The following is a 10,912-nucleotide window of genomic DNA, read 5'->3' on the forward strand; positions in this document are numbered from 1 at the left end:
GCCATCCTCACCAAACAAGTCTGGTAGGGGAACCAGTTTAGTCGCCGGTGACCCGACCATGAGGCAGGTAGTACTGGGTTACATGGAACCAGTAGCACATGACATGACCTGATATATATATATATATATATATATATATATATATATATATATATATATATATATATACACACACACACACATATTATGGAGGTAAAGCTTAGTTTCCTAGAAGTACCTCCACTGAAACAACATGTGTCTACCAAAAAGTGCTTAATGAGTTAACAGAGTAGGTATATTTATTTTTTTATACAAACATTGATGGCTACATATGTGCATACATGTTTCTGTAATCACCTGTTATTGGGAAGATTACGGCTTCAGGCCAAGAATTTTCCTCGGAAACTCAAACTCCCGATAAAAAAACAACATTTTCTTATACCACAAGAACAGAATCTTGTCTTAGAATAGGGATGGGTTGGTCTGGAGGAGGATAAGCAAGGACATGGATTCTGATCAATTCTTTTATCTCAGGCTTTTATTTTCTCTTATCTTATCTACAACGAAATAGTTTTAATTATCATCGATATACATACAGATCTAACTGTGATTAATCAATACTTAGTATCCAAAAAAATAGTTGCGTATTTTCAAAATTATGACCCACTGCGTAAGCATGCGAGGAAATATTTACTGTAAGGATAACGAAACCAGAAAGATTTAATTGTGCTTGAAATTGCGATAAGCGCAGATTCAAGAAACAACGTGCAGGTTTCTATAACATAGCGCCATTAATAAGTAAACTTTTATTAAAAGAACATTATTTAACTGTAGACACAGGTTAACCTTCTCACACCATTCAAACACCCCCTGTAATAATTAACACATAATCTCAATCAATAAATTACATAAAAAACACTCATTTCATTTCTGTTACAAACCTATATTTGAATTTCAACAGATATATCTTTTTTTCCAGTAAGAATATTTACTGCGTTCATATTTTTAAAGTTACATTAACGACTATATGACGTCACTAAAATTTCCCTCTCTTAAACAGCGCCAACCGTCGCCCCTCCTTTTTGCATTTCCAACGTCTTTTTTTCCGTTTTTCTGAAATAGAACTACATCACACTGTGCACGTGAAACATTTTCAAATATTTTGTACTGGTATTTTTTTGTTTCTTAATCTCATTCATCCAGAGGAAGTCTCGAAATAAAGACAAAACGTTGATGAACACATAATACGGTTTGTTCCTTTTTATTTCTCTATTTTGTCGGAATTAATATTTTCATCATATATATATATGTATACGCAGATACCCTCAGATCAATTATCGTTAGTACTATTTTGATTTATTCTTTCAGTTAACATCTTATCGTCCTTCTTACTATTTTTACCATTATTAACTATCCTGGTTGTTACGGCTACGTATATATGAATAATCAATATAATTATTACTAAAACTCATGATTATCAATTATCATCAATATCGCAGTCACCAACCTGTTTATTCTATACTACCTTTTATTTTTAATTATTATTATCGTCATTATAACAAATCATTATATCTGAGCACGGAGGTTTTATTAATTATATACATTTTGAGATTTTTATTAGTATTATTATTATTGGTTTACAACTTTTTAAGGCTTCAAATAGTAAATAAGTAAAAAAAAAAGGCTGTGAGGGGGGAAGATTGGGGGAGTGAGGTGTGATGGAGATGAGTAGAAAGGAGAAAGAAATGTTTTGAATAAATTATTTATGGGTTTCTCCCTTTTCCCTCTTTTTCCTTTTTCCTTTTTTCTATTTCCTCTCTTCATTTTTCTTTTTTGTTGTTGCTGTTCTTTGCGTATTTTCCTTTTCTTCCCTGTCTTTATACGAATGTTTGTAGAGATGATAATGGTTGAACGAGGAAGATCAAGAGGGCAACGTAAGTTGTATACTTTCTGACCACGCCAAATTCGAATCATATTAACAGTTTTATAATGGAATAAATCCGGTTAAATCTAAATCCCTTTTCGCATAAATATTCATGACGTTTATCAAATTCACAGTCCCCTGCTTACTGACGCTATACGCACTAGTATATTTGGGATTTAGGGCGGATATCACGCATGCATACGTAAAGCCTTTCATTGCAAACTTTGATTTCGTATAAGCTATATCGCCTGAAGAGTTCTCTAGTTACTCATAACTAGCTGACCGAAACATACCTTTTACATGCCTACTTATGTAAAAAAAAATGTATATATACATATATATATATATATATATATATATATATATATATATATATATATATGATGAAAATAATGGAAATAGTATTCCGACAAAATAGAGAAAATAAAAAGGAACAAACCGTATTATGTGTTCATCAACGTTTCGTCTTTATTTCGAGACTTACACACACACACACACACACACACACACACATATATATATATATATATATATATATATATATATATATATATATATATATATATATATAATTTTACACGCACATTTATAAATTCTTTTCCACGGTAGGAAGGAACGTAAAGTGCATACTTTTTTTCACTCGCAATTTTCCAACCAAATCCTGATGATATCCCCTTAAATATGGACGAAACGTTGATTACCATTATCTATTAATTTTAGGCTTTTCTCATTCGCGTAACGTAAACAATCGGTTTATATTTTATTTTCCTCTCTCTCTGTCTCTCTCTATTTTAATTATATATATATATATATATATATATATATATATATATATATATATATATATATATGCGCAACATCTTCGAACATGACGGCCTAACAACAAGGATACATTTCACATCATTTTTGTCCAAAACATTTCCTCTATCGACTACTTCTGGACGAACAGAAGAGACTTCGTGGCTTAATGGGGGATGCCCTTTTCTCTACCCTGCAACCTCTCTCCCACAGAAGAGACGTTGCGAGCCTATCCTTGTTTTATCGTTATTTCCATGGCAGATGCTCGTCTGAACTCCAATCTCTGGTCCCCCCTCGCCAATCTTTCACGAAAAACACCCGTCTAGCTGAATCCACTGTGAAAAATTTCCCCCACTCTATATCTGTGCCTAAATCAAAACGCGGATTCCATGAACAAAGCTTCTTTCTTAGAACTGCACGCCTGTGGAACTCTGTTCCGTCTGCCTGCTTCCCTCCGGACTACAACTTGGATGTCTTCAAGTCCAATGTTAACAAATTCCTAATTAACCGCCCCCTTAAGTAAACACTTCAGCAAATCTCCTCACTAACTTAATGTACTTGCAATAACCCTTATCCCTGAGTGGCTTCCGGGCCTTGATAAGTGGTGATCACTGTGTAAAAAAAAAAAAAGAACATAATGAATTTTTGGAGTGTAGAAAGTGAAATATTAAAAATGTTCTTTTGCTTTCGTATTGTAATATGGATATAATAATTGAAAGAATTTTGTGTTGCTAATATTTACATTCGAACAGAAAGTTTATATTTGAAATATAAAAAATATATTCACAACTATATATATATAAATATATATATATATATATATATATATATATATATATATATATATATATATATATGCAACTACTTCATTTACTCACATAAAATTAATATACGAAAGTATAAATTTATGCGTAAACTTTAGGTATACTTCAAAAGTGCTCAATACGTAGGTAGAGCTAGTTAGTAAGTTATATATATATATTTTATAACTTACTATATATATATATATATATATATATATATATATATATATATATATATATATACAAAGTCGTAGATGGCTTTGAGCATTTTATAAAAGGTATAATAATAATAATAATTAAAATATAATTAAAAATAAAATAAATGCAGTTTTATCTCTATGCTTTAAACGCATTATAGGATGTAAAGTGTGCTCTATATTTTATGAAGCTCAATTTATTATTAGAAAAACAATTAGCCCTATTGGCTCATCGTTTCGCAGCTTTTTATTGTGACTACACAAGTAAATACTTCAAGCTGATATGGAAACTTGACCTCTTTCTTAATAGTTAAACACCGTATTCAAAAGTTCGTCTACTCGTGCTACGTAGTAAATTTAAAAGATAAACTGTCATAGATTTCGAGAGATGAATCGTTGTACGTTCACTCTCGCATAGTTTAGGCGATCCATCTTGGCAGAGAAAAAGGGTTCGGCTTGAACATCGCGTAACTTTACAATTAAAACGATTTTTAATTGAATTTGAATCTGATGCAAGTGTTAATTAAATCAATACTAATTTGATGAAAATCGATCAGCCGGCTTACGGGTTTTTGAGATTCGAGCGGAACACTTACCGGCATTGATCCATCGAAACCGTCTTCCGATTTCTCCCCAGCATTTTGAATCGTTTGTTTTCTGAATCGGAATTATGTTATATCATGCACGCATCTACACATACTTCACAGTCAATCGACTATGCTTAGTTGTAAAAACTTCATTTACGAGCATTCCTCCTGTCCCATCGATGCAATCCTGAATTACTGTGCCTGTTTTACAAATATTTTATTGGAATGTGTCCTGATTAACTCATTGCACTTGTTCCCTCTCGACATACATAATCCCGACAAAAGCGCTTAGCAACAAAATCTAACCCCTTCACTGCTGAGCTCCCTAAATGCCAGAAAGTTTTCTAATCTAATATTCTTCCCCGGAACAGCTGGACTTTTAAATTGTCCTTGTTCTATCTGCTACCCTTGCTGTACTGATATGCAGAAGTTTAAATGTAATGTAAACAAATATCTGTTCATTTTTTCATTGGCATGGTCCCAAATAGTTACCCCATACGTCCAAGTCGCGATATTACTGGTTAGGAGTGAGCTTGACTAAAAAAAAAGATCTACTTCACTGTAAAATAAATAAATTTTATCGTTATTTTCATGGCAAGTGCTCGACTGAGCCTCAATCTATGGTCCCCCTCGCCAAACCTTCACAAGAAACACTCCTCTAGCTAAAAACATTATCAATAATTCCCCCCACTCTTTATCTGTGCCTAAACCTAAACGTAGATTCCATGAACTAAGATTTGTTTTCTTAGAACGGCACGCCTGTAGAATTGTCTTCCGTTTTCCTGCTTTCCAGCTGACTACAATATGGTCGTCTTCAAGTCGAACGTAAACAAGTTCTTGATGAGTCGTTCCACTTAAGTTAACAAATTTACCAAATTTCCATTACTAACGATTACTATATTGTCCATTTGACTACTGTACACTCTTAACCCTTATCTTCGAGTGGTCTCTGAGCCTTGATAAGTGGTTATGCCTATGTAAAAAAATGTTTTTAACATGATATTTATATCTGCCCATTTGATTGCACAAGCGGGAACTATTTGTTTGTAATCTAGTTGATCTGTCATGATTACGATTGAAATGAGATTTAAAGAGGTTATGTAACGAAGTTCGTGTGGGTCGAAGAATTATTATTATGACCGTTATTGATATTTATAATAATAGAATCAGGAAAAAATGTTATCAAGGCGAAAGGTATATTTAGGATGAAATTATGTATATTAAAAATAGTTGTCAAAAATATTAACTTGCTTAACAGAATCAAAACTAGCACCGACAAAATACGTGAAAAGTGATTTATCCGAGTTGTGCCTTTGGTCACGTGGAGTTAATGATTTAACGAGATAGTTTGAGAGAGAGAGCGAGAGAAGAGAGAGAGAGAGAGAGCGAGAGAGAAAAACCAACAGAATAATGCGGTCGCCCGACGGACCAACCACAAAACACTCCCCATACCGACTCAACCCTCATTTTTCCTACTTCACTGTAAAATAAATAAACTTTGTTGATTTTACATATATTTGTTTGATGACAAAAAATCCTATTCAGCGTGTATCTACTATCGGCACACATTTGTTACAAATTGCGAATATAAATTATACAAAAGTTAAAAGTGTGCAGATCTATATTGACGTAGCTATAGCTTGCACATTGTCAGCGATTCTCATCAATTTTATAGGATCTTGTTTGTCTTTTCCATATACGCTTCTATATAGCAGTGTTTCACAAAATTGCTTCCAGCATTATTTGCAAAATTTTCATAAACGAATCATTGATGGAAATATGTTCAAACCGTAGAATTTGGCTGGCTTCAAGGATCAATTCTCAACCTAAACCTCTCCATGAAATTCATAAACGATGAGTTAAAATAGGTCGACAACAAATTCGTCACGTGAGCAGGTTTTGCCGGCGATATATATATATATATATATATATATATATTAAAAATTGTACAGAATGTCAGAAAAACATTTGTACCGTCGGTTTCAAGCTTAACGTAAGGGGGACGAGTTAATGGTAGATCGTAAATAAAGTAAGGCTCTCGTCAGTCATCGAGAGCCTTACTTTATTTACGAGTTACCTCTAATTAGTCCCTCTTATGTTAATCTTGAAACCGACGGTACCAATGTTTTTCTGACCTTCTGTAAATTTTTAATTGATTAAATACTAAGCTCTTATATTGAAAAAGGGTTTTCTTTGTAATCGAGCACTTTGGAATTCTTTCACCAAAAACAGTAAACAAATATATATATATATATATATATATTTATATATATATATATATATATATATATATATATATATTGACATATGCACAGTTCATGTTAAAAAATAGAGATATAAAAATTATTCTCCATAATTGTTTTTCTTACGAATAAATTTTGCAAATATATCGATATACTCTTGTTCAGTTTTCACATTTTGTCATGTTGTCATATATTATGATAATTACATTTGTGTAGCGATCGATTTTTTTTGTAGGCACGTTCACATAAATTGTGTAATCGAAATATCATTCTACAAATTTTCTTGGCGTCAGTTACCTGGAACTTCGGAACTGGAATAAACCGTTTCTGGAAGTGCAATCCTACGCATGTTTTTTTCGTCATTATACAACGTTGTAAAATAACGAAAGTAATTCAATAAATACAATATTATTAGTAGTAACTTAATATTCTGTTATTAATGAGTTTAAGCAAAGCAAGTATGATTCTTGTATAGCTAGATTTAATCTCTGCACATTATTCGATATAATTTATATGGAATCTAACAGTATATATATATATATATATATCTGTATATATATATATATATATATATATATCTGTATATATATATATATATATAAAGATATATATATAAAGATATATATATATATATATATATATATATATATATATATATATTTATATATATATATATATATATTTATGGGTTCAAAATTTTATGAAGGATATTAATAGCACTGGGGGAAATGCCATTATGGAAATTGAGGACTTTTTTTTTTGACGTTTAATCGATAAGAAATATATATATATATATATATATATATATATATATTCCTGTGACTATATTCTTGTTGTGACCTCCTTATGATTTTTTTATACTTGTTAACACCTGTGAAATTTTCATTGCAGACTAAATTTGTTTATATGCAATATCGCCTGAAAATGTCTCGTAACTGGATGACCGAAACGTGCTCATGAATGTGTGGCGACATATCAATGCTTATATAAAACCAAAGAAAAGGATATATATATATATATATATATATATATATATATATATATATATATATATACGGGCTCCTTCAGTCGTAAAATTTTTGTGGTAGGAGGTGCGATATTTCCAACCACACTTCTCCTGAGTCGACATTGTAAAATACCAGTAGCAAGTGAAATGAATGTATAGGACAACTGGAAAACAATGCCGGGATAAGCGGAGAGCACATACAGCGTCTAGAATTCCCAAATGGTCACCCATCTGGTACTAACCAGACTCAACGTTGCTTAATTTCGGTGATCTGATGAGAACCGGTGTGTCAACGCGATTTTGCCGTGCATATATATATACATATATATATATATAGTCTTTGAAGTTTTTAACATTTGAAACCACACAAAAAATTATTTTTTATCATTCATTAAAAAAACATCTAGTCAGTAAGTCATTTTATACATATATATATATATGTATATATATAATAATGCAAATCTTTGCATTCAACCAAAATTATATATATATATAATTTTGTTGAAATTCAAAATTTACATTATATATATATATATATAAATAATGTAAATCTTTGAATTTCAACAAAATTGTATATATATATATATATATATATATATATATATATATATATATATATATATATATATATATATATATATATAAATTTGTTGAAATTCAAAGACTTACAGACTAACAACTTGTCAGAAGCGATTTCCATATTGTCTCCTCTCCATCAAGACCAGAGGTTTGGGGAAATATCAGATATTTTTCAATTCAAAAACTGGTATTTCTCATAGTGGGTGCCTTTTTCACTTCCTTGCAACCTCTGTCTCACAGAATAGGAGTTGCGAGCCTGTCCGTGCTTTATCTTAATTTTCATGGCAAGTGCTCGTCTGATCTCTAATCTATGCCCCCCCCCGTCGCCAAACATTCACGAGAAACATTCGTCTAGCTGAAAACACTATCAATAAGTTGCCCAAGTCTTTATCTGTGCCTAAATCTAAACGTAGATTCCATGAACAAAGTTTCTTCCTTAGAACTACACACCTATGCAATTCTCTTCCATTTGACTGCTTTCTAGCTGGCTACAATATAGTCGTATTCAAGTCTAATGTAAACAAATTCTTAATGAGAAGTTCCCCTTAAGTAATCTAATTTAACAAATTTACGCTACTAACGATTAATATATGTCCCATTGATTACTATATACTCTTTAACCCTTATCCTCGAGTGGCCTCTGGCCCTTGATAAGTGATGACTCTTTTGTAAAAAGAAAACATTAGAAGAACCTAGTATTTCGATATGTCAAAGGCGTATATAGCGGCAGTAAGCAATTAATTTGCAATTTTCACTTTTTATGTTTTATATTGAAAACTAATTCTTCCTTTGTAGATTGTAATTAACATTTGGATTCTTTGGACTTATGTTTTCAACGTTATTATCAATGTGACACCAAGCCTTCTTTTTTGTGTATCATGTCGAACTCGGGAATCTTTTAGTCAAACACGTGAATATTTTTTCTTTTTTTTTTTTTGCGAGCGACACTCGAAATGCAATTGCGAATTTCTTAGGACTCCTACGTTTCCGCAATCTTAACTGACAGAAAGAAACCATGCTTACCTCATGTGGAATGAATAAAAACTTTCCGTTCCAAAATTCCGTGCAGATTCCAAGGTTCGACAAAAAGCACTCCTGAGCACGATAGAAGCATTCCCGATTTCGACAGCACACACCTGAAGAAGGTCGGAGGGTATATCGGCCTAAACGTTGCGAAAATAACACTCAGGATGAGAAGAGTATTTCGAAAGCTCTAAATAATGCGAATCGTTAATTTTTAATCAAATATTCTCGCCGGAGCACAAATGTTGGCCCTACGGGTCTCGGTTTTATTTAAGTACTTATACAAAAAAATAAAACAATCATTCGTTACTTAATTAATATAATATATATTAAAAACTGATTCTATACTTTGAAATGAATGGGTACGTTTATATTAGGACAATTATTATAAGATTGTATTTTCTTTTCCGATTGACGTTGGACGCGTTTCAATTTGTTTCGCAGGTTAACGTGCAAGTCTGCCATTGATGTATCATGAATCGCTGGTGCCGTATCGATCAGGCTAATCGAATTATCGCTGATTGTAGGACACCACTTAACGTAAGATGCTATGGCGGCAAGCGAAAACGAAATTAACGCATTCTGCTAGTCGTTAATCTTTCCACTTAAAAGGTCTTCATTACTATCATAAACTAATTAGGACTGAATCGCGCGAACACAAATAAACAATCCCTTCCAACACAAACAACAAATGAGCAGCGAAAAGAGACCCCCCCCCCAAAAAAAAAATAAATAAAAATAAAGAGAAGAAAATAGAATGAAAACACGACGCATGCGCATAAACAAGCTTCACGCCCATCTTCTGCACCGAGCAGATTAATCAAGCAAGGACCGTACAACACTCAGAAGAACGTTACAAAATTGAACAGATATTTGCAATTAATACAATTGCTCAGGTTCGCTTAGGAAGGCGTATAGATGATGAAAACAACAAAAACGAAACAGATTCCTCTCCCAAATTCTTTCTCTCTCTCTCTCTCTCTCTCTCTCTCTCTATATATATATATATATATATATATATATATATATATATATATATCTTTATATATGTGTGGGTGGATGGGTGGTTGGATGCGTGCGTGTGCGTGTGTGTGTAAACATAAGGAGTGAGATTTCCGTGATAGAGGTGTTGATTTAATTTGAATAAAAAATACGTACGAGATACGTTTGAAAGCCAAATCAAAACGCCATATTTGTTTATTTTCATAATATTAGGTTGTACTTTTGCTACAAACGTATCTAATACGTATTTTATTATACATATTTTATTATATATGAATATATATATTATTTCATATCTTTATATATATATATATATATATATATATATATATATAATATAAAGCTGAATGTCTGTGTGTGTGCGATCGTGCGTGTGTATGTGGGTGTGTGTGTGTTTGTGTGTGTGTGTGTGTGTGTGTGGTCATGAATAGGCTCCTATATGGTTGACTATTTAAAAAAAAATGATTACATATAATGATAGAAGATGTAGCGAGACGCAGGAATGAGTATGTTTGATCCTGCAGAACGGTGGTTCATTAAAATTGTGGGTCTGCGTTCGCGCCTGACCGCCAAAGTATGGAAATAAAAAATGAAAAAATTTAAAAAAGACCTTTACAAGTGTTTTGGATATAGATGTACATAAGAATAATTTGATAAGTATGTTTTAACTAAATAGGGATGGTATAATAAAATTGTGGGGTCTGCGTTCGCGCCTGGCCTCCATAGAATAGAAATAGGTACAAACTTTAATAAAGACTTTTCATATCTATC

The 10,912-nt window shown here is 32.1% G+C and overlaps 1 pseudogene; it reads right to left on the minus strand.

Moving 5' to 3' along the window:
- Positions 1–7,731: 7,731 nt before the first annotated feature.
- LOC145256571 (5S ribosomal RNA) lies at positions 7,732–7,848 on the minus strand (annotated as a pseudogene).
- Positions 7,849–10,912: the final 3,064 nt, after the last annotated feature.

This window comes from Euprymna scolopes, chromosome 32, assembly GCF_053919585.1.
Source record: "Euprymna scolopes isolate OS-2025 chromosome 32, ASM5391958v1, whole genome shotgun sequence".
In the NCBI taxonomy this organism is placed as follows: Eukaryota; Metazoa; Mollusca; class Cephalopoda; order Sepiida; family Sepiolidae; genus Euprymna; species Euprymna scolopes.